The sequence below is a fragment of the Pleurodeles waltl genome, chromosome 3_1 (assembly GCF_031143425.1).
Source record: "Pleurodeles waltl isolate 20211129_DDA chromosome 3_1, aPleWal1.hap1.20221129, whole genome shotgun sequence".
In the NCBI taxonomy this organism is placed as follows: domain Eukaryota; kingdom Metazoa; phylum Chordata; class Amphibia; order Caudata; family Salamandridae; genus Pleurodeles; species Pleurodeles waltl.
Window position 1 is genome coordinate 897,761,409 of NC_090440.1, and position 24,342 is coordinate 897,785,750.

Here is a 24,342-nt window from a genome sequence, read left to right on the forward strand (position 1 = left end):
CTTATGAGGGAAGTGTCCCTATTGCCCGTTCTGCTGAACTTTGCTGAGTTTCCTGGCTGATGGCGAATCACCTGAAGTCCTGAGGACAAAGACTGACTCTGTATGCTGACCCATTACGGAGGGTAACTATATAATGATGAAATTGTAATTGTCTGTTTGCCTTTTCTTCTAGGTACCAGCTGCTAATTTTGACAGAGACCATAGTTAGATGTTTTCTAAATTTGTGTTGCTAAATTGTTTTGCATGAAGCCCAACATGCCAATGCTAATTCGAGGTTAGTTAAGGAGCTCACTAAACTGACGCAAATAGACAAATGACTGAACCTGTGCTTTGTTGAATAATGCGCTAATGATACTCTGCTAAAGTAAATCCATGTTGACGTCGTGCTATGTTCTAATGTTTATGATCTTTGCTTAGATGAAATCTTATTCGAGTTGCCATATTATGACATTGCTGATGTGTTTTCTGGTATTGAGACGAATAAACTTATTGTTAGAATTGTAATCAACAGGGAATAAATATCAAAATCCTTCTAAATTCGGTGTGGTTATTCATGACTGAAAGGTCATAGTGTTTCGATATTATTGATGTCATAGATTAATTTGATTGACTTGCTATTGTGATTATTGACAAGGTTATTGATCTATTGATTGACATGTTGGGTAGCCATCTCGTCCTAAGGAGACTTCAATCAGGGTCAAAAGATTCATCGCCCTAAAACGAGTCCCAGAGTGAGTAAATTATCTAGAAATTATCCTTTGGCGCCCTAGGACGAGGGACCATTGTTTTAAAATAGTTTTTTGAAATAATGCAGATTGGAGGTATGATGTGCCCCTAAGTCCCAAATGACTTTCCCGGAATCTCGGAGCTTGCCTAAGTGAGTTGGGTATGTTCTCGGCATTCTAGTGTGTGTGACGTAGGATTGCACTTGCTCAGCCTATGCATATCACAGGTGAATTGTGAGGTTTGTGAGAACTTAGGCCAGGTAATGTTTTAGTAGGAGTGGGCGTACTCCGCAGTATGAGAGTAGGGAAGTCGGCGAACTTCATTTGAGTGTGGCGCTTTGTGCAAAAAAATTATCCACGTGGTTGGTTGGTGATGTACGGACCCGGCGTGGTCTAAGACTCCGGAGTATATTGATAAGTGTATGAGACACTTGGTTTATGTTGTCATTTGCGCGGTTTAATGGGTCAATCGGGCGTGGTTGACAAGTCGAGTTTGAGTCAAAGTGTGTGAGTGAAACCTTCGATGGAGATTTGGCAAGTTCTAAAGTGCACTAGAATGAACCATTGACAAGTCGAGAGTAGGATTTGCGGGTCGAATTCTGCTTGCGAGTGCGGGATCTGAGAAGGAGAGAGTAGCGGCCGAGGCTTCAAGTGAAATCTCTGTAAAGTTCTGAAGCAATTGTGTTACCCTTCCTGTAGTAAACCGTCAAATTTGGGTTTTCGTTGTTAAGGTGCTCGCAATAAATTGCATTAGTTTTGTGTGTGTTTAGAGTGAGGAAGACAAGCCGCAAGACTTTGTCAGCTGCAGTGTGTGTGAGTGTGACTTCATTGGAGCTGCGTTGGGATAGGTCAGTTGCCGAGAGGGGTCACGCACGGATTGGCAGCCGTCCGTGAGAGGCAATTGTTTGAGAAGGTAGGCGAAGAGTGTTCTGGGAATTGAAGTCACTTCCTGATTAGATTCTAAACAAAATAGAGGGTGCAAAAATGAAGTTTTTAAAGGCGTTAAGAGTGCTTTGAGGGGAGATACATACATTACAGCGAGTGTGGGGGAGCCTACACTGCCAGAAGATACTCCAGCTTATGCCGTAATGGAGGAGAAGGGAGTAGCGCCATGCCTTTAGCTAAAGCAATGGTGCAAATTGACAGAGAAGGAAGGATGTTTGGCGTTTCCAGAACACAGAACGTTCAATATAAGGATTTCCGAAAATTTGCAGAGGGTGTTCAATGAGCAGAAGCCGCCTCCGAGAGGGAACTGCCGGCAATTCAGAAACAGCAACAGAAATTTGAGAGGAGATTGAGGAAAGCAGTAAAGACACTAGCGGAGACTAGAAGGGATCGTGAGACTAGGATGTGGAGAAGGGAAATAATAGAAGGAGTTAGGATGTTTCCGGCAATAACTCAAGAAGCCGAAACACAGGGAAGAAAGGCCACTTGTAAAACAGACAAGGGCTCTAGTAAGCAGAAAGAGACTCTGAAGTCTTGAGCAGATGATTTAGATGATGATGAGTTCCTTAATCAGTTGTTACATGATTGACCGCCACCATATGCCATAAGTGACAATAGACCAAGTACTAGTGCAGGTCCTGTAAATTTGACACATATTCAGGGGAATACAAATACAGCACAGGCGAATAGTGATATCACATCAGCTCCGATACAGAATGGTGCCCGTTTATCCACTGCACCAGAGACACAGATACAGTTGAAGCCACCACCAATTCAGAGGCTCTACCCTGATGTCCCAGTATTAGAGACGACTACGAATTTGATGGTGCCGCCCGATCCAGTGTACACGAGATCAAAATTAATGCAAATTGAGCCAACTCCACAATTGCTGCCCCAGCCGCAGCAACAGATGGTTCCGAATTACATTTCGGTCACAGGACCACAGTCAGTTACAGCACCTATAATGAATCAAGCTGTGGGAGTTAAAGCTCCACCAGGATTGGGAAATGGACAGACACCAGCTGCTATATCTTTGCCGATTACTGTTGGTCCACCAGTACCATTAAATGCGCAGGCGAAGTCTAGTGTATGCGACGAAAGGGTAATGACTCAAGAGGTAATAAGAGGAGGGTTCCCAGGAAGCTCCCAGGGTAGGACACTGGGAGATCAGACAGCGGAAAGACCTAGATCCTTGTTGGACTTCAGTCCGATTGGTGTTCCTTTAGAAACCATGAGACAGGCGGGTTTGGGCCTATTGACTCCGCAGGTACTGAGTGCAAATACGTCACAACCGTTGAAGGTGCAAGCTGGAAATATCTCATTGCAAGGGTTAACAGCACAACAACTGAATGAATGGCTAGACAAGCTTAACACTCCGCAGACTACTCCTGCAACAGCAGAGCGGTCAGAGAGAAAGGAATACCTGAATTTTGTGAGGTTGGGTGTGGAAGCAGCTGAATTAGTTGAAGGAACTATGGGGGTGAACAGACTGGAGTCATACACTGAGGCAGAATTGAGGTATCTGTGCCCGAAAATAACCAAAGAAGTGAGTAAGGTGCATCAGAGGTTAGCAAACTTGGCAGACAAATATGGCATAGACCTAGACAATACCAAGCATCTGAAGAGGAGTTACAGGTTAGACTTTGAGTCTAAAGATTTTGATCACACGAGGTCTACTGGAATAAAGGCACACCTTAAGGAAATACTGCAGAGTGCTCAAGTATGGGGAGCATTAGAGAAGTGGGAAGGCAGATGGGCAAAGAAGAGAGATAAGAGGAAAAGTGACTGCCTGGAGCCGCAGCAGGCGAAAGCTGTACCAGAAACGGGGACAATAAAGATGTTACCAATGAGAGAGACAGCTGGAGGGGTCCTAGTTCATGTACCGTGGTCTAGGGGAGATATTTTGTCATTCACAAATGACTATCCCAGGTTGAGGGAGAAGCCGATAGAGTGGTATCAACAGACAGACAGGTTTGTGAAGCTTGCGAAGTGTCTTTGGGAAGACTTGAATACTCTGTTTGAGATTATAGTTCCAGCTGATTTGTGGCTTGAGTGCAAGAGAGGTGTGAATTGGCCGACAGAGGAACCGGCAAGGGACACGATTACTGGAGCACTGTCTCCCGATGTAATGAGGTATTACTACAAGGTGATTGAGTTTTTAAAACAGAAGGTGTCGCCGAAAGTTACTGATTGGCAGAAAATTTACGAACGGCACAAGAAGGCAAAGAGTCGATACATGCTTACTATGAGAGGTTGTTAAAGGCGTTCAAACATTACATTGGTACAGAAGTCATAGAAGCGAAATACATGAATCACCTTGTGTTCAGGTTTGCTGAAGGATTGAGGCCAGAGATTAGCCAGATGATTAAGAATCATTTGATCTGTTGGCAAGCGAAGTCAATTGATGAGGTGTTGCAGTATGCAAAATACTGTAGTGATGAAATTGAATTGAAGCAGAGAAAGCTGAAAGAGAAGGTGATGGTGATGCAAATTAAGGCAGCTCAGGCAGGGATGCAGGGAAATGGAGTGCAGCAGATGGTACTGCAGCCACAAGGGAACGGGATGTTTCAGACGTAACCGAGAGGCCGAGGAGGTTTTGTGAACCGCGGTCCAGATTTGAATACTGTTGTGGTACAAAATGACGTGCAAGGGATGAAGAAGATGTTACCATGCCATGCATGCAGGGGCTTGGGACACTGGAAGCGGGATTGTCCGATGATGGTGCAGGATGGTGTTGATGTCAGTACATTTCAAAATGTGTGGGGTCCAAGAATAAGGGGTCAAAATCAGAACTTCCAGAATAACATGGTTCAGATGCAGGGTCCCCAGCCCATGCAACAGATGCAAATGCCACGTGTCTCACAAGCACAGGTGCAGCAAGTACAACAGCAGATTCCCTTGGTACCTAGACAGCAAATGCAGTTGCTTTTAGCTCCAATGGGACAGCAACAGATGATGCTTCCTCAACAGGTCACAGGCCAAACAATGAGTCAAAATGACGCAGCACATCAGTTCCCATTACGTGGTGAGAATGGAATAAACGATGAATGGTCGGATGATTGCTCAGACAGTGAGGAGTGCAGGCTTGCAGCGTCCCTAGAAGTAGATCAGAGGGGCCCTTCTGTGCAGGGAAAAGTGATGGGCCACAAGGTTTCATTCTTGGTTGACACGGGAGCTACACGCTCAACGGTCAGAAGTGCAGAAGTTCCGAAGTTGCCCCTATCAGGACGCACCATAAAGGTGGTAGGAGTAGCAAATCAACTCTTGACAAACCTGATTACAGATCTGGTTCAGGTTGAGATTGGTACCTTCCAGGGATTGCACAGGTTTGTAGTCTGTGATTCGAGTCCTGTGTCCCTACTGGGAAGAGACTTGCTGTGTAAGACGAGGAGTTCAATCACTTGTTCCAATGAAGGAATCAAGGTGCAGACAAACAGTGACGATGAAGGGGATGATGGTCAGATCTCCGAACCAGAGACGGAGACTACAGATGAGGAGTACTCTTTGATAAGCTTCTTCCCCATGTTCACAGTGACCGATTTGCCAACCAAATTACAGGGAACAGTGACAGAGAAGGTATCGGACTTAACAGGAAAAGAAGTCGGATTGATAAAAGGAGTAGAACCAGTCAGGGTAGAGGTAAAGCCAAATGCTGTGTTTCCACAGGTACCGCAGTACCACATGGCACAAGATGTTCTCATACAGGTGACGCAGATAATTGCAGATTTTGTGAAGCAAGGGGTCCTGAAAGAAGTGATGAGCAGCCCATGCTATTCACTGATAATGGGTCTGAGAAAGCCTTGTGGGAAAGTCTGAATTGTCCAAGACCTGAGAAAGATCAACGAGATAGTGGTGAAGTGTTGTCCTATAATGCCAAATCCAGCTGTGATCATGTTTCAGGTTCCTTGTGATGCAGAATGGTTCACAGTTGTGGACTTGTTGCAAGCATTCTTTTCGGTGCCTCTTCATGAGGACAGCCAATTTCTCTTCAGTTTCAAATTCCTGGACAAGGTTTATAGTTGGTGTCAAGTTCCTCAAGGGTTTTCAGAGTCACCTTCCATCTTCAATCAGATATTGAAGAAGGATTTGGAATCATTAGAACTGCCTTTCAATTCGACTCTAGTGCAGTACATTGATGATTTTTTGATTGCGTCCAAAACGAATGATGACTGCAGGTATGATACTGTTGCCTTACTGAATCACTTGGTAAAGAACGGACATAAAGTGTCCCCAAAGAAGCTACAGTACTGTCAGAAAGAGGTGAAGTACTTAGGTCATCTAATTGAGAAAGGGTCGAGGAGAATATCTAAGGAAAGAGTGATAGCTATATTGCAGATGAATCCCCGACATCCAAGAGAGACGTTAGAATGTTTTGGGGAATGGTGGGCTACTGTCGCCAGTGGATTCCGAACTTCTCAATTATCTCTAAGCCCTTGGTGAGGTTGACCGTTAAGGAAGTTCTGGATGGTCCGGGTACCATAACTATGTCCCGGAAAGAGATAAGGGCATTCATGGAGCTAAGAGAGTGTATGTTCAGGGTTCTAGCTTTAGGTATGCCTGACTACACAAAGCCTTTAGTACTGTTTTGTCATGAACGTGATGCTTGTTCTTTGTCTGTCCTGACACAGGTCCATGGAGGTGCAAACCACCCAGTAGCATATTTTTCAGCTACTTTGGACCCAATTGCAGCAGCCTTACCAGGTTGTCTGCGTGCAGCTGCAGCAGTTGGTCAAAGCCTTACTCAGTGTGAAGGCATAGTGATGGGACATCCTTTAACAGTAATGGTCTCACACTCAGTTGAAATACTACTCACCCGAACAAAGACGCAGCACATGACAAATGCCCGTTTGTCAAAATACGAGACGATCATATTGGGATCACCTAATGTATCACTGAAACGATGTACTGTTTTGAACCCGGCAACTTTGCTTCCTAATGAGAATACAGATGTTGATGATACTGAGGAAGTTGAACATGATTGTCTTGAGGTAACAGAACTGTGCACCAAACCAAGACCTGACATTAAAGATACCCAATTAGAGGAAAATGATTACATTATCTTTGTTGATGGCTCATGTCTGAGAGACTCAGTAGGAGTACTTAGACCCAGATATGCTGTGTGTACAATCATTGGTATCCTAGAAGCATCTTGGCTCGAAAGAGTGTACTCTGCTCAAGGGACTGAATTGATTGCTCTAACTAGGGCATGCCATGCCGCTGAAAATTTGAAAGTCACAATCTATACTGATAGCAGATACGAATTTGGAATTGTCCATGATTTTGGCCAGCTATGGTCACAGAGGGGTTTCATGACCTCTTCTGGTTCTCCAGTGAAAAATGCTGAAAGAATTAAGGAGTTGTTGCACGCGATTCAGTTGCCTCTTGAAATTGCCGTGGTGAAATGCAATGCTCATGTGAAATCACAAGACTTTGTGTCAATGGGGAATGGATATGCAGATCAAGTCGCAAGGTTTTGTGCATTGAACTGTATATCATTCAAGGATCAGTGGGAATTGTTACCTGAAACTGAAAATTAGACATGCACAGGTTATGCATTGAGGGTGGTTGACACAATGGAAGAGTTAAAGTTGTTGCAGGGATGTGCCAGCAGAGAAGAGAAACGTTCTTGGCTTCAAATGCAATGCGTCCAAAGACCTGATGATTTGTGGTTTTCAGATGAGGGGAAAATGGTTTTGCCAAACAGTCTCTTGTCACAGTTTGCAAGGTTTTACTATGGTCAAGCACATGTTGGGAGAGATGCCATGATCAGGTTGTTCAAAATAGATTGGTTTAACCCAAATTTAAGACAAGCTGCAGAAGTAATTTGTCACAGATGCATCATCGGTCAACAGATGAATGCGGGGAAAGGGACCGTGGTGAATTTGAGCTACATTGGGAGAGCAGGGGGTCCATTTAGCAGAATGCAGATGGATTTTATTGAGATGCCTGTGTGTGGAGGTCTGAGATACGTGTTGGTTATTGTGTGCATCTTTAGTCATTGGATTGAAGCTTACCCTACACGTAGGAATGACAGTCTCACAGTAACAAAGTTGCTACTTAGGGAGTTGATACCACGTTTCGGGTTTCCGATCTCTTTAGAATCAGATAGAGGAAGTCACTTCAACAACGAGGTGGTTAAGCTCTTGTGTGCCGCACTGAATATTGAACAGAAGTTGCATCGTAGCTACCGTCCTGAAGCCTCAGGACTGGTAGAACAGATGAATGGCACCTTGAAGTCAAGAATGGCGAAAATGTGCGCAGCTACCAATTTGAAATGGCCAGATGCATTGACCTTAGTGCTAATTCAATGAGAAATATGCCCAACAAGAAAACAGAACTGTCTCCGCATGAAATTCTTATTGGCCGAGCTATGAGACTGCCTGCAGTGCCTGCAAATGCTCTTGTTAATATCACGGATGATATGGTGTTGGACTGCTGCCAGGGTCTGGCTGACGTGGTCCGCTCTTTTTCTCACCAGGTGGAGGCAACCACATTGCCACCGATAAATGATCCAGGTCACAATCTGAAAGCTGATGACTGGGTTGTTGTCAAGAAACATGTGAGGAAGTTGTGTTTGGAGCCACGTTGGAAGGGGCCGTATCAAGTGATACTGACAACTACTACTGCAGTGAAAGGAGCGGGAATTCCAAACTGGATACATGCCAGTCACACAAAGAAGGTGACATGTCCAACTGATGAGAAACTTGAGTTGGCAAAAATAACAGCCACAGAAAAGGAAGTCTCAGGGCCGGAGAGTAATCAAAGGAGAACTGAGACTGGAGGAGAGCCCGTTGAGGATGGCTTGGTCAATCAAATAGCGAACGAGACCCAGCAGGGTGTTAGTGAGCCTATCTCAAATGAGGCACCAGGGGAACCAACCCAAAGACAGGTTCTCCCAGAAGCAGACGGACACAGGTTTGAAGTTGAACCCCTGACAGACCCAGAAGGCGAAGGAGTTGAGGCAGAAGGAAGTCAAAGTGTTCTGACTCCTCCTGAGCCACTTGTAGAGACATCAAGAGAAAACACCATAGCACAAGAGGAGGGCAGTGAACAGCAAGCCGAGAGATCAGAAAGTAAAAAGACGCTCAATGGAGATAAGTGGCCAGAGGCGCAAGCTGCAAAAGGGAAAGTGGTCATTGATGAAACAATAGAGGAAGAGGTCGATACCACAAGGAAGGAAGATCTGAGTGAAGGAGAATTGCAAGGTGACCGCAGATTGAAAAGAAAGAGAGAAGCAAACAGAAGATATGCAGGTCCTGAATGGGCTTATGCAACAACAGCTGAGTGGCAGCAAGAGTTCTTGGCATTCTGTTTTGATCGTGAAGTTCCAGGTCAATATTATGGTACTTGAAGTTGGCTACAAATAAAGAGACTGTGCTAAGTTGAAACCTGAGAGAAAATAGACTAATGAAAATTACCGGATGTGACACTGTTAACCTGAATTGACTTTGAAAACCAATTTTGACAAGCTGCTAGCCTGATTTGACAAGGATCCTGGGAGTGAGTGAGACGCTGTAAATACTTGCTAAAAGAAAAGCCTTGCTTGAAGAAAGAAAAAAAAAAAAGAGAAAGTTATTAACCATCCTCAAATTAGTTGTTTACATTTATAGTACTTTGCTTTCTGATTATTTTCAGATCATGAGTAACGCTAGAGATGATAATAAGGGGAGTAGGATTTGCAGATGGTTGGGTGTTATTTTGGTTATTGTGTGTGCGATAGTAATCATAGTTGTGATTGTAGGAATGCCATTGGTGGATAAGAGTGAGACTAACAATGCTACAATTCCTGAGACTGTTACACTAACGCCAGGGACAGATTTGAGCAGGATACAAAATATTTACATGAGGGAACTAACACAAGAGGGGAACTATCTACTAATGTTTTCTATCGCTTGTTGAATGAGTATGTTGAAACAATGGATGCAAAGAATTGTTATGTGTGCACAAAAATTCCTTTGTCAGTACAAGAAGGGATTACCTATCATAGTTTTCCGCTAACCTACGGGATAAGTTGTAATTTGTTATTAACAAGGTTTTATGATCAAGAATATATCCAGTATTTCTATTCTAATTTTGACGTAGCGTTTTCCTTTGTGCATGTAATTGAATATTTGAGTAAAATAGCTAAAGATCATAGTATAAAAATAGTTAGGGGTTTCTTTGAGCCCACACTGACATTTGGTACAGCTTATGCGCATCACAATAATCTAACCTGCTTACTAACACCTGTAGAGAAGAGCTTTTTAGATCACACTGATGATAGAAGAAAATAATTAAAAGAGAAGCCAGAAAAGGGATTAGAAAAACAAACGTTTGCAAATGATTATGCTTATAGTGCAACAAAGACACAAGGCAAATTAGCTTTAGATGCATTACACGTAGGAAAGCTTTGTATATATAGGCCAAAATCTGACCATGACACTTTATTTGTAGGAACGAGTGAATGCAGACATGTGTTTTTGTTTCAGAGTAAGTGGACGTTCATGTTAAATGGACAGGGTCCAGCGATCCCAGAGATCTATTACATATGTGGACTTAATGCTTATTACCGTCTTCCACAGGGATGGTATGGGACATGTTATTTGGAAATAGTTTTTCAAAAGATTTACCAATTTGATGACTTAAGGAAGTTTCCTAAAGTGTATGAATTACATCATACTAGACAGAAAAGAGAGACAGCTGCTGCTGTCGTGGGTGATATATTTGGAGCAATAATTCCTTCATTGGGAGTTATCTTAAACTCCATAAAGATTCGAAAGTTGTCTACTATTGTGGATAACATGCTGACAAACTTCACAGGGGCTATATTCCTGATGGATACTGAACTTGCTGCGGAGAGGGCTATGACTTTTCAAAACCAGCTTGCTTTAGACATTCTTTTAGCGAAAAGTGGCAGAGTCTGTAAGATGCTTAATGACCGCCACTGTTGTGCGTATATTCCAGATAATAGTAATGTTATTAGAAGTATGCTTACTAACCTAACAAGAGATAGTGCAAATTTGAAGGAATTGAAGGAACCAGGAGTTTGGGAAAAGGTTGGAAAATGACTTGCAAAAGTGGGAAGCTGGTTTGGAAAAATTTGGAATGACATATTGGGAAAATTAATACAGGGAATATTAATCATTTTGTCTTGCTTATTCGGACTATGGTTATTGAGTAAATGCAGTAAAAGAGTTAAAACGAAATGGGCAAAATATAAGGAGAGAAGGGAAGACAAGAAAAGGGAGAAAATGTACAGAGCAAGATATGAAAAGGCGAAACGAAAGGAGGAGATTGAAATGAGGGAATTGAACAAATGAAAGAAAATGTGAAAGGATGGATTTGTGTGATGACAAGTGTCATCAGAGGAGGGATTGTTGGAGTGTAGTTTTTTATAATCAAAATTAACATGAAATGTTTGCGAATTAATGTATAATGATGCTGCATAGAAAATGTATCAATGTGCTTTTACTAAACGTGCGTATGAAATGTGCCCACGGGGAGTGGCCACCAACGTATACGATGATTAATGAAACTGACTAATAATGAAATATTAATGTACTAATGTATGATTTTGTATTAGTATTAAGAGTTGTATGTTAAGGTTTTGCTAATTAATCACTAGGCCTTAGTTAGCATGAGTCGGGGCCTAGCTGCCTGGTTTCATATTAAATGTGTTTTTCTAACATGCATTATGCTGACTTGTTGAAGGACATGAAGTTGTACTTTTTCAGAAGCTAGAAGATGTGTGTAACCGTAGTAAATCCGTTCTCATGAGACTCGACTTGCTCAAGGAGACATTCTTGCCGAATGCAACAGTGTAAACTTGCAAGAGGTACAAGGTCGCCTAAACTGGTTTAGACAATGGAGCTACTGACTGAGCCTGAGAGACTAAAAGTTTCACCTGACATTCTACACGATGGAGACGTCAATCACAGGAGCCAATAAACTACGTGAGAACTTTTATGGGGTGACAATCTTAATGAGGCGACAAGTGGATTATTGGATGGAGATAATGATGCACCAAAGCTTGTCCAATTGGAAAATAGGGGATTGTACAACAAATTTGATATAACTGTATGACTCAAGGAGAAATCAGCGTTATGAAGCCATTCTTGCCATTATCTAGACACTTTGTCACTCTGTCTTAAAGACTTTGCGGTTTGATTCTTCGATCCATTCCTACCCTACTTTGCTTATCCCGTACTATACTTTTCCTACTTATGAAGCAACTGTCCCTATTGCCCGTTTTGCTGAACTTTTCTGAGTTTCCTGGCTGATGGCGAATCAACTGATGTCCAGAGGACGAAGACTGACTCTGTATGCTGACCCTTTACCAAGGGTAACTATGTAATGATGAAATTGTAATTGTCTGTTTGCCTTTTCTTCTAGGTACCAACTGCTAATTTTGACAGAGACCATAGTTAGATGTTTTCTAAATTTGTGTTGCTAAATTGTTTTGCATGAAGCCCAACATGCCAATGCTAATTCGAGGTTAGTTAAGGAGTTCACTAAACTGACGCAAATAGACAAATGACTGAATCTATGCTTTGTTGAATAATGGCCTAATGATACTCTGCTAAAGTTAATCCATGTTGACGTCGTGCTATGTTCTAATGTTTATGATCTTTGCTTTGATGAAGTCTTATTCGAGTTGCCATAATATGACATTGCTGATGTGTTTTCTGGTATTGAGACTAATAAACTTATTGATAGAATTGTAATCAATAGGGAATAAATATCAAAATCTTACTACATTCGGAGTGGTTATTCATGACTGAAAGGTCATGGTTTTTTCGATATTATCGATGTCATTGATTAATTTGATTGACTTGCTATTGTGATTATTGATTAGGTTATTGATCTAGTGATTGACATGTTGGGTAGCCATCTAGTCCTAAGGAGACTTCAGTCAGGGTCAAAAGATTAATCGGCCTAAAACGAGTCCCAGAGTGAGTAAATTATCTAGATTGGGACACGTTAACACTCCTCCGTCACCTGATGCACATACACACACACACACAGTCTACTCTCTTTCTGACGGTCACCTGACTGTTGTCTCTCATTCTTTTCTGGCAATGCCCTTTTACATACCTTCTAGGCTTGCTGTCTTCTGAAATTCCTTCTTTGTGTCCCACACATTCTTCTTATGATCTGACTTGCACTCACACACCCTCACACAATCCCTCTCTGAAACACAAACCTGTCTTAGTTGTCAATAGTCACAAAGACTTTCACTCTGCACTCTAACCACTTTTACACTCTGCCATCTCTTGTTCATGTCCCTTCTGTTTCCCACACACACTTACATTTTTTAACACCCTCATCACACAGGCACACACACTAAGGGAGGTTGGCTTTTTTCGACTTCCTACTACCAGTGCAAATGTTGAATGATTATTTTTTAAACTTCCATTGGTGAAATCAAAGCTGCATTCCTCAATTGTGCAACATTTACTTAGAGGTCAACAGGTGGCACTGGAAAAAAACCCTATGCAGGATTCCAAACGTAAATTCTGTGATGAATGCATGATGAAAACATAGATATTTAGGCCCATATTTATACTTTTTGATGCAAACCAGCGCCAGCGCTGGTTTGCGTCAAAAGTTTTACTGCAGGCTAACGCCATTCCTATGCGCCATGCAGACGCCTTATTTTAGGAATGACGTTAGCAGGCGCTGCGGACTGGTCAGAGTAAAGAAAAAATTACTCAAACCAGGCAGCGCCGGCATAAGGGAAAATGGGGGTTGTGCGTCATAAAAATGGTGCAAGCCAGGTTTGAGGCAATAATCATGCCTCAAACCGGACTTGCGCCATTTTGTGATGCACAACCCCTATTGAAATGACTCCTGTCTTAGCAAAGACAGGAGTCATGCCCCCTTGCCCAATGGCCATGCCCAGGGGACTTCTGTCCCCTGGGCATGGTCATTGGGCACAGTGGCATGTAGGGGGGCCCAAATTAGGCCCCCTTTATGCCACTTTAGAAAAAATAAAAAAATACTTACCTGAACTTACCTGTACTTACCTGGGATGGGTCCCCCCATCCATGGGTGTCCTCCAGGGGTGGGCGAGGGTTGCAGGGGGTGTCCCTGGGGGCAGGGAAGGGCACCTCTGGACTCCTCCCATGGTCAGAGACCATGGAAGTGAGCCCACAGGTCCCTTAACGCCTGCCCTGACCCAGGTGTTAAAAAACTGCACAGATCAGGCTGTGCGCCATTTTTTAAGGCCCGCCCCGTCCTGTGGGTGTCAAAATGACACTGGAGTATAAAGAAGGCACACAGGCCTGAAAGTCATTTTTTGGGTGGGAACACCTACCTTGCATGTCATTAACACAAGGCAGTTTCCCGCATCCCAAAAATTACGCACACAGAGGAATTTTGACGTCCGGGGACTCAGACGTCAAAGTTTAAATATGGTGCACAGTGTGCGCCGAATGTGCATAAAAAAAACCGCACATTCAGCACAAACAGAGTATAAATATGCTCTTTAGTTCTGAATGTGATTCACAATAAACGCTTTAAGCCAGTTACAAACTGCTGGACTTTGTGTTGATTCATTAGTTTCCCATTTAATGAGAATTAACGGTAAAATATTGTCAGTATTACTAGGTTTCAGCCCAGCACCTCCTAAATAATTATGATGAAAACTGGCACACACAAGATAGCTGTTTGGATAAGGTCTTGGAAGCACATGTACTGCTAGCCTTGGGATCCCAGCCTCATAGCTGTTCTTGTTCAAAATGTTGAGGGTCGCCTCTGCATAAAAATTATGTTAATCTGTAGCTTTTTCCCCTTCTCTTTTTTGATCTTGGGCAATGCGAAGGTTCTTTCATTTGGTTTTCATTTCCTTCATTTTACTTGCTCTGAAACCAGCAAAGGTTTATGGTTTAAGAGCTCTGGAATTAAACCACGAAACACTTCATGCGGGAATAATAATGATTTCTTGTCCTTCTGAAGGCTGAATACTCAATTTTAGCTCAGTGCTGGTTAAACCACAGGCTCTGTGATTAACCTTCAGGATGGCTTAGCGAGACAGGCTAGCATATTGCAGGACTTGCAACTCAAGAATGACAATTAATGGAAAGCCAAAGCATCTTCTCAGCCTTCGAGGGGTGATTAATTGAGCATTAATTCAATGGGTAATGATAACACCAGTTATCTAAAGTGATGCTCTGTGGGAAACTGTATTAGTAAGGTCTCTTGTTCATACGCCACCTTAGAGGTAGTTGGATTCTTTCCCACTTATCCCTCTTTCCACACCTACTTCGTCTACAAGCAAACTTACTTGAGTCCCCTTGGCCCACTGTATATAATTTTACTCCTAAAGAGTAAACACAATAGTTATTGTGCCTTACTCTGTGAAAAGCCAGACTTAGCTAGGACCTTCCTTACACCTACACTAGCTATCTTCTTGGTCTTGCCACCAATCACACTGTATCTGTGAGAAAGAGCCTCTTTTTGTGTGGTAAAACCCAATTTTTGCTAAATGATATCACTGTTTTTATAACTCTGCAGACTAGGGAACTGCTTTCCAGGACCCATTGTAAGTCCCCCGGCCCTTAAAAAAGAGTACAAATGGCTGACCCTTTATTGACCTACTTTACTTCCTACTTTGATCATAGCGTACGGTGTAGGAAAATACATCAATTGCATGAAGTTAAATTTCACCATCGGACTTTAGCATATGTGTGCCATCCTCTAGACTGACAAAAAAACATAGATTCAGGCCTGCTTATGTTTCCTCTTGCATCTTCTAAACCTGTAGGTATGCCCGTCAAAATAACCCCTCTTAACAGGAAAGCAACTGCTTTATAAATATTAAGCAAATCAGACCTAAGTAGGCATTGTAGCCCTCAAAGTAGGGTACCTAGTAATTAAAAGTGGTCCATACAATAATTTACCCACAGCGACTAGCTCAAAAAAATCAAGAATTTGCTAAGTCTGCTTTGGGGTAAAGAACAGGAATAATTAAAACACTATTTTGAATGTTTGTTTTTAAATTAAATTCCGTGGTGAAATCAGATTTTTAAAAATAAATATTTACAAAAAGTCACTTTTAAAAAGTTAGATGTTTTCTACCTGAACCTCGAGTTGGCTAATCTGCATTAGTCTCCTATCATCTGGCATATTTTTACCTTCACGAGGCATGAAAACGGAGCCCAAAGCATAAACAATGGCATGGGCCTTTTAGCATGAAAACCTGGTTGTGAGGTATGTGACACATCTCAGGTCAAGAAAGGAAGCTGGGGAGGGTTTAGGAACTTTATCATCTGGAAGGGACCAGTGTGAGGCCTTCCTTTTCATAGTTCAGTGTAAAGGGAGATCTGGTGAAAAGAAGCCCTTTGTTCCTTTGGCTCTCTGTAGCTAGTTTGGCACCAACCAAGTAGGAGGAGGAACTGATCTCAGAACAGTTTACTGTAGTTGAGGAGGAAGGGACTGCTCATTTTACTAAATACACCCCGGCTTGCACACAAGCTAACTCCAGTAGCAGAAAGGCTATGTCATCTTGGATTTTATTTAGAACAGTGCACTGTGGGATAGTTTGAAGTAAGGCAAACAGGATTTGCTGCAAAAGTGGGAAGATGTGACCGTGGAAACCTTTTCCTCATTGGTTAGGGAGTGTTCAGGTGTCCTGCCAACCCCTTAGTGAATTCTGCAAAAGTAACATTTTACCCACAGCTTATCAGAATACTTTGTGGACCTACAGTGGAATAGAAGAGGAATGGACCTGCTGTTTGAGACCTGTGTAGTGACCATAAGGCTGGACATTCTCCCACTAGTACTCAGGACTAAGAGGTAGACTTCAAAGGTCAGTTGATCTTGTGTGGCAACAGAGACACAACTAGCTGCAATACACCTTTTTCCTGAAGTGTCCAGGTGACCAGTAGCAACTGGGGCTGAACTGGTTCCTGCTGTTAGTCTCTGCCGGAGTGAGTGCTGGCCTCTATGTGCTGCTCCTAAGAAAATTAGAAATGACTAAGGGGAGCTGCTCCTGAAACTCTGGAAAGTTGGGACTTGGAACATATTTAGACTTTCCAAGACCTCCTGATTTTCTGAAGGATCTCATGGAAACAGTGACCAATTTTGAGAGGACTTCATCAGATGCAGCTAGCTCCATGCTTGCCTCGCTGTAAGAAATTGAGCTCAATAAAATAGACTGCAGGCCTGACTTAGGTCTTAGCAAAGGGAAATACTCCATCATAAACATGACGTATATTCCGTCTGCTCTATTATAATCCCATTAACTCCTATGGGGATCGTAATATGGCAGACAGGATATCCATCAAATTCGTGACAGAGTATTCCCTCCACCAAGACTTAAATCAGGCCCTCTGCCTGAAGTTAAAAATTATTGTCACTATTGGCAATGAGCTAAGTTTGAATACACAAATGAATATGATCTCAGCCTCTTGTTTTTTGTATCTGAGGATGTTGTGCGAGGTGCTCCGACTGTTCCTTAGGTACATGCATAAATCAGTGTTCTAGGCTATGATGGCTATCATGTTTGGGCTATTTCAATGTATTGTACTTCCAGCCAAAACAATGACAAGATTGTAAATAGTAGAAAATTGGGTGGCGAAAATGTATTAACTGGAAAAAAGGGATATGACTGTCATCCCAGCTCTAAAATAGCTACACCAGCTACCTATAATTAAAAGAGTACTCTTCAAACTGGAGTGTCTGGCTCACTTGGTCTTTTACAAATATAGCTTCGAGATTCTCTGAGGGAAACTGAGCAGGTACAAACTGAGCATATCCTTACCATCTGTAGAATCCCTGTTCCTCAAAATACTTCAATTTAATTTAGAAAAGGAAGGATAGAAGATTTGTCTTGTTCTTGACCGCAAAGCTGTCAAATATCCTCGCTCAGCTGTTCAAAGCCAAAGCCAATCTCTGAAGGTTTTGCAGTGGTCTCAAGACTCGTTTGTTCAGACAAATATCAGGTGTTTTGAGTTGCAAATTGCCAGGACACTCTAGAAATATACTTCATCATCATTAAATCCTGACTAGGCAAAAGCATAAAATGTATCTGCCCAACAAGCGGCTTACTGGAGCTTTGAAATTTGAATTTCTCTTACTGAGCTTTTCCCACCAAAACCAACAGCTTCATTGGTAACTCATCCAGTAATTATTCAACTTTTAGAGAACTTGGTCGGATAAAACCTGCAGCCCTGGCCCTCTGGAGGACATTTTGGCTTCCATTTCAGGGACTAGGTCAGGAGGTACAATCTCTGACCTCGATGAACTACTTGGTGCACTTGACCGTGCTCCATCACGGTTTGCTCGACATCCTCCTGCATAGGCCATTGCTCGACCCTGAACAGGTAGTACCAATTAGCTCTTTATTTTTTCTTGGTGATTTCGTCCTAAATATTTACAAATTCAAATCTCTGCTTCCTTAACTGGAATTTTGCCATTTGTGTGTCATTTTGCTGATTACATTTTCTCTATGTTTAGAAACTGTTTGTGGAATTTTTATTGTGTTATGTTTTGATTTTTTAACAGTTTTGTTACTGCTACATACGTTATGTAGCTTTACATTATTGATACTGTACTGTACCTGACAAGTTTGTTACCTTCTTACTCGTGGTGGTCGCTCGTCCACCACAGTAGTTTTTCTTTCTTACAGTAGCTTTACTTGTTTGTTCTCTTTTTTAATCCATGAATTCTGACTCATTTCAGTGTTATGTTATCATTCAGGCACACTCCAGTTACCACACCATAGACTTATACGAGGTCATTTGTACTCTGATATTAAATCACACATTAGTGCAAATGAGCAAACAGTATTGGTGGGCATTTTTGCATTGTATTGTATTCTAGTAGCTGACATTGCGGTTTTGCATACAATTCTAGTGCCTGTCTTTCTTAGGTAGTATCTGAAAATGGCAGCTAATATACTTTGCACAAATTATTAATTAATTTTACATCAATGTATAAATTGAGCAGAAAAGCACCTTAGATACCTGGCAAACATGATATTGTTACTTTGTGGTTTCTATGTGCCCATAATTTACGCTGGAGTTTAAATGACCAAGTTATTCTGATAGGCTTTTAGACCTGTCAGCTGTGGGCATGATTTCCCCTGTCTTTTTTCTTCTGACCTCCTCTTTTTGATCCTGTGCTGAATTACGTTTTTGCCTGCTGTAGAACTCTGGGAACCTCACCACTGCTGACCAGTGCTGAAGTGCAAGTGCTCCCTGGTAAATTGCATTGGCGATTGGTTTCTCCCTAATTGGCATATTTGATTTACTAGTAAGTCCCTAGCAAAGTGCAATATGTGTGCCCAGGGCCTGTGAATCAAATGTTACTAATGGGCCTGAAGCACTGATTGTGCCACCCAAATGAGTAGCCCTGTAAACATGTCTCAGACCTTCCACTTGAGTGTCTGTGTGTGCAGTTTTAAACTGCCATTTGACATGGCATGTACACCCACTTCCAAGCCCAAACCTTCCCTTTTACTACACGTAAGTACCCCTAAAGGAGGCCCTAGGTAGCCCCATGGGCAGGGTGCAGTGTATTTAAAAAGTAGTGCATGTACTAATGTTTTTAACATGTTTTGATGGTGAATTACAGCTAAATGTGTTTTTCACTATTGCAGGGCCTATCTCGCCTATATGATAACATGGGGTTTGCCTTGAAATGTCTTTTAAGTGTAATTTACCAGATAGAGATACCCAGTTTGGGGTCTCTGAACTCAAAATTTAGAAAGACATCTTTTTGCAACTTAGTTTTTTAAACTGTGAGTATGAAAAGGCCACTTTTAGAAAGTGGGGTTTTTCTTGCTTAACCATTCTGTACTGTTTGTGCATCCACTCTAGACAGTCACACAAAGGGAGAGGATGTGTGCCCTGCATATCCTGATGGCCAATCACCAGGCTGATGTGTCTTCCTGAGTTTGAGTGGTGGAAAGACCTGACACTTTCACCTACATAGGGCTGTGTCTGTCCTCACACAAAGCAGTCTCCAACTTCCTGGAGTGTGTCAGGGGCTAGAACAGGGAAAGTCAGGGTCTTGAGCACTAAAAGACTTTTCTTTGAAGTTTGCCTAGTTCAAAGGCAGAAATGGCTATAAGTACTGGACCCTCTGACACCAGAAAGTTCCTTCTGGACTGTGGACATTCTGTCAGAAAGAAGAGCTGGATGATGTAGGAGGGACTGACACTCTGCCTGTTGCTTTGTTGTGCTGGCCCGCTGCTTGCTGCTACTGTCCTGGGAGTGAAAGGATTGGACTTAGCTTTCTACATCTGCTTCAAATGTTCTCCAAGGGCTTGAACTGAGCTTCCCTCCTGTTAAAACGAGTCAGGACTTTACAGAGTTCACCTACCAGCACCTGGGTTCACTTGCTGAGAGTTCTGACTTGCCAAGTGCTGCCTAATTCATCAACTCTGGAGGGACTTCTGAACCGGTACCGCTCTCCGGCTCCATGCTGCTGTCTACACCGGAGCTGTGGTCCCCACTGAGTGCAACGACCACTACCGAAGCCTTTGGTCTGATGCCGCTGCAGTGCCTCAGAAGTCCCGTCACAGTGTGAGTGGCGTGTCACCTACGTCCATGGCACCTGACTCCATCGCAGCACCTGTGGCCCCGTGGTGTGATTGCGACACTACAAAGTCGACCCCTCATGTATTGAGCTGCTGGATCCATTGACTCCACCTTGTTGTAAGGAGCTGAGGCCTCACCGCCAGTGCCACATCACCTCCTGTGCAACTGTAAGAAACCAATGCCTCACCTCCCCTGTCTAGCAGTAAGGAACCAATGCCTCAGCTCCCCGGTGGCAGTAAGGAACTGACGGCTCCACGGCTCTAGCGACACCTCAGACTGAGTGCCACGTCTTTGTTTCCTCATCGTTTTCCAAGGTACTGTAATCGGGGTCCGTGCAACTCTGTGACTGGCCTGCACTCTCTTGTCAGTGGTGTCAGACTGTTGGAGACGACTTCTTCAAGGTGTTGTGATAGCCCCAGTTAGAGCTATTGTGCTTCTAAGTACTATACTAAGATTTCATCTTTGAACATTAATATCTGTGCTTGTGTATGTTGGATTTTTGTCAGTTTGGTCTTGTTTCTTCAGATAAATATAGATAAATATTGGCTATTTTTCTAAAATGATGTGGAGTACTTTTGTGGTGTTTTCCCCATGTTACTGTGTGTGTGTGTGTGTGTGTATGTGTGTGGGATGTGTGTGTGTACATATGCATTACATATTGTCTCTGAGATAAGCCTGACTGCTTGAGCCAAGCTACAAAGGGGGCGAACAGGGGGAGTGAGGGTCCCTACTTTGACAGGGTGGAAACCACTGCCAACTAGAGACTCCATTTCTAACATAGGCAACAACTGACCTTTTCCAATGTTCTTCTCCATTTCTTGACATTGTCTAACATTTGCCACACAGTATGACAGAAGCAGGTGGAAGCAGTATTGCAAATCTGGGCAAATTTACATTTTAGAAATTACTTGGATTTGGCATATGGTAAAAGAAAATGACTGAAATAATGTATAAAGGGATTTTACGCTGGTTTTGATTATTATACCCAAATGTATGCTTAAAAAATCACAGACGTTTACCTAGGAAAACACGGTTAAAGTGTATTTACAGTTACAAATTTCCTACTTCTACACTAAATGCAATGATCATTGCCCCCCAGACCTGTGTAGATGTTGTCCCAAAAAGACTCATCATTAAAAAAGGCTACTATTACTCTGAGGTTTGAGGATCCTGGGATTTGTTTTATGCCCACCAGCATTGTACCTGAGATCCATGAATCCTAATTTGGAGCTGTGCACCGAGCATGAGCTCTGTAGACCACTAACCCAGAGGAACCTTAATGGACCCATGTTGGCCTCCCTGCCTAAGGGAATGTTGCACATAGATTTTTTTTAGAAACTAACAAAGTATGCACACAATAAGGCCAAACCAGTCACAAGATGAAAGTTAAGGGATGATACGGAGCATCTGACTGTGAAAAATATAAATCTCCTTCTCCTGCATAGCTGAAGCTACCTGTCAAGGGAAATACATCCACTCTTGTTTTGGTTCAAGGGTGCATGGGTTAGTCTCACATTTCAAAGGCAGGGTGGTGAGAGGAATCTTTATGACTCTCAGAACTCCAATTTTAGAAACTGCTATTCTCTAAAGAGCAACATACCAGTGGTAATGGATATCGGAAAGTCCCACACAGCACCTCTTGGAGAATGTGATTCATTTCCAAGAAAGTTAAGCATTCCGTGGAAAATGAAGGTGTTTTTGCCTGTCATTTCCTGTTCTTTCGTTGGGTGTGGGTTACTAGATTAAAGTGCACTGAAAAGTTCATCAAGGAGGGCTAAAGTGTCATGGACTATGTCGCTCCATTTGGTGTTAAGTAAGTATCAAAAACAGTGCAAAATGAGTTTGTTCCATTTTTAGTTTAAAGCCTACCAGGCATCACAGCTGTCTGGTTGGCTAATGACATCTGGGGGACATTGTGAAAGCTTCCCTGGGAAAGCATTCCACTTATTACTTACCGTTGGCTTTGTGTTTTGTAACACACATTTGCTTGCTTTCTACTTGCTTGCTTTATTTGTTTGAGACTGTCCAACTTGAGGACGTGTCTCCAATGGAGCATATCCCATTTACTACCCTATGTACTTTATTCTTCAGTGGCTTGCTTTCTGTAAACAGGCCTTTATGTCTTGTTCTTATCATTCACATACATGGTGCATTCAAAGACAGAGGTCAAATGTCAGGTGCTGTCCTCCAAGGTAGCTTGATGTATACTTTAGTATCACTGACTTCAAAATAAGAGGATTTATGTGACATTTCTTCTGGAATGTCATGTGAGAAGAGAGGCTGTAGGATGCTAATTGTTTTGAGCACACAAGAAATGTTAAATGTCTATAAATAAACTGTGCAAATATTTCAGAAAATATCAGAATAAGGAAAGCAAAATGAAACACATTTTTTCAAATTCTGAAGTGTGGTGGAAACATATATTTTAATACAATAACAACAGATCAATACACTTGGTGATACCACTTCTCTACATTATAGTCTTGCACTGTAGAGTTCTATCAGTAAAACTGTATGTCTGTGCAAATGTAACGGTCATTTCAACTCAAAATGTGCTGTCTGTAATGGCAGTGCACTGCCACACCATGCATACTCCACTCTATGATACTGTACTCCACTCCATGCCGATCCTCTCTACAACACTTCACTCCACGATACACTATGATAGTCTACTTACCTCTACACTACTCTTCTCTATTACACTCCAGTCCATGCTACGCCACTCCACTCTACTCTTTGCCACTTTACTTCATTCCACTCTACTCCACTATACACCACTCCACTCTAGGCCACTTCCCTCTACGCCACTATCCTCTATTCCATGTCACACCACTCCACTCTATGACACTCAACTCTGACACTATACTCCACTCTATACTACTCCACTCCACTCTATGGCACTCCACTCTAATTTAGTCTGACACTTTATTCCACTCTTTACTACGCTGCTTTATACCCCTCCACTCTATAGCACTCCACTCTATGCCACTCCACTCCACGACATTCCACTTTACAACCCTCGATTCAATGACTCTCCACTCAATGCTATGATACTCCACGTCCCAACACTCTATGAAACGATGCTCCATGCCACTCTATGACACTGTAAGTCACTCTATGGCACTCTATTCCACTCTGCTTCATTCCACTCTATTCTATGCCACTCCACTCTACTTTGCTCCACTTTACACCACTCAACACTCTATGCCATGCCTCCCTATGCCAATCTATGACACTCTACGCCACTCCACTCTATTCTATGCCCCTCCACTCTACACCCCTCTAATCTATACCATGACACTCTACATCACAACACTCTACGACACAACACTCAATGCCACTCTACAACAGTTTACCCCACTCTATGATACTCTACTCCACTCTCCTCCATGGCACTCTACTCTATGTCATTCTACTCTAATCTCTGCACCACACCACACCACTCTACTTCACACCACTCTCTTCCACTTCAGTCCACTCTATGCCACACCTCTCCATTCTATACCACTTCATGCCATTTCACTCTATGTCATACCTCTCCACACCAAGCCACTCCAATCTGTGTCATTCCACTCCACTCTTCATCACTCCATGCCACTCAGTGCCACTCTATGCCACTTAACTATGTGCCACCTACTCCTCTCTATGCCACTTTACTCTAGGCCACTCTACTTCATTCTATGGCACTCCACTCTGACCCCCTACTCGACTCTGTGACATTCTACTCCATTCCACTCTCCTCCACTCTTCTCTATGATGCTTTATGACAATCCACTCCATAACACTCAACACCACCCTACAAAACTCTAAGTCACTCTACAAAACTCCAGTCTGCAACACTTTGTGCCACTTTACTCCACTTTACACCATTCCATGCTATGCCACTCCACTCTGATACTTTTTCAACTCTACAGCACTCTGCTTCACTCTACATCACTCGATCCTATGCCACTCCACTCTATGCCATTCTACGCCTCTCCACTCTACACCACTCTACTCCAATCTAAGTCACTCTATGCCACTCCAATCTCTGACACTTCACTCTATGAAACACTACTTCACAATACTCCACACTACAACACCTTACTCCATTCCACTCAACCCCCTATACAACACTCTACTCTACTCTGCTCCACTCGATGCCACTA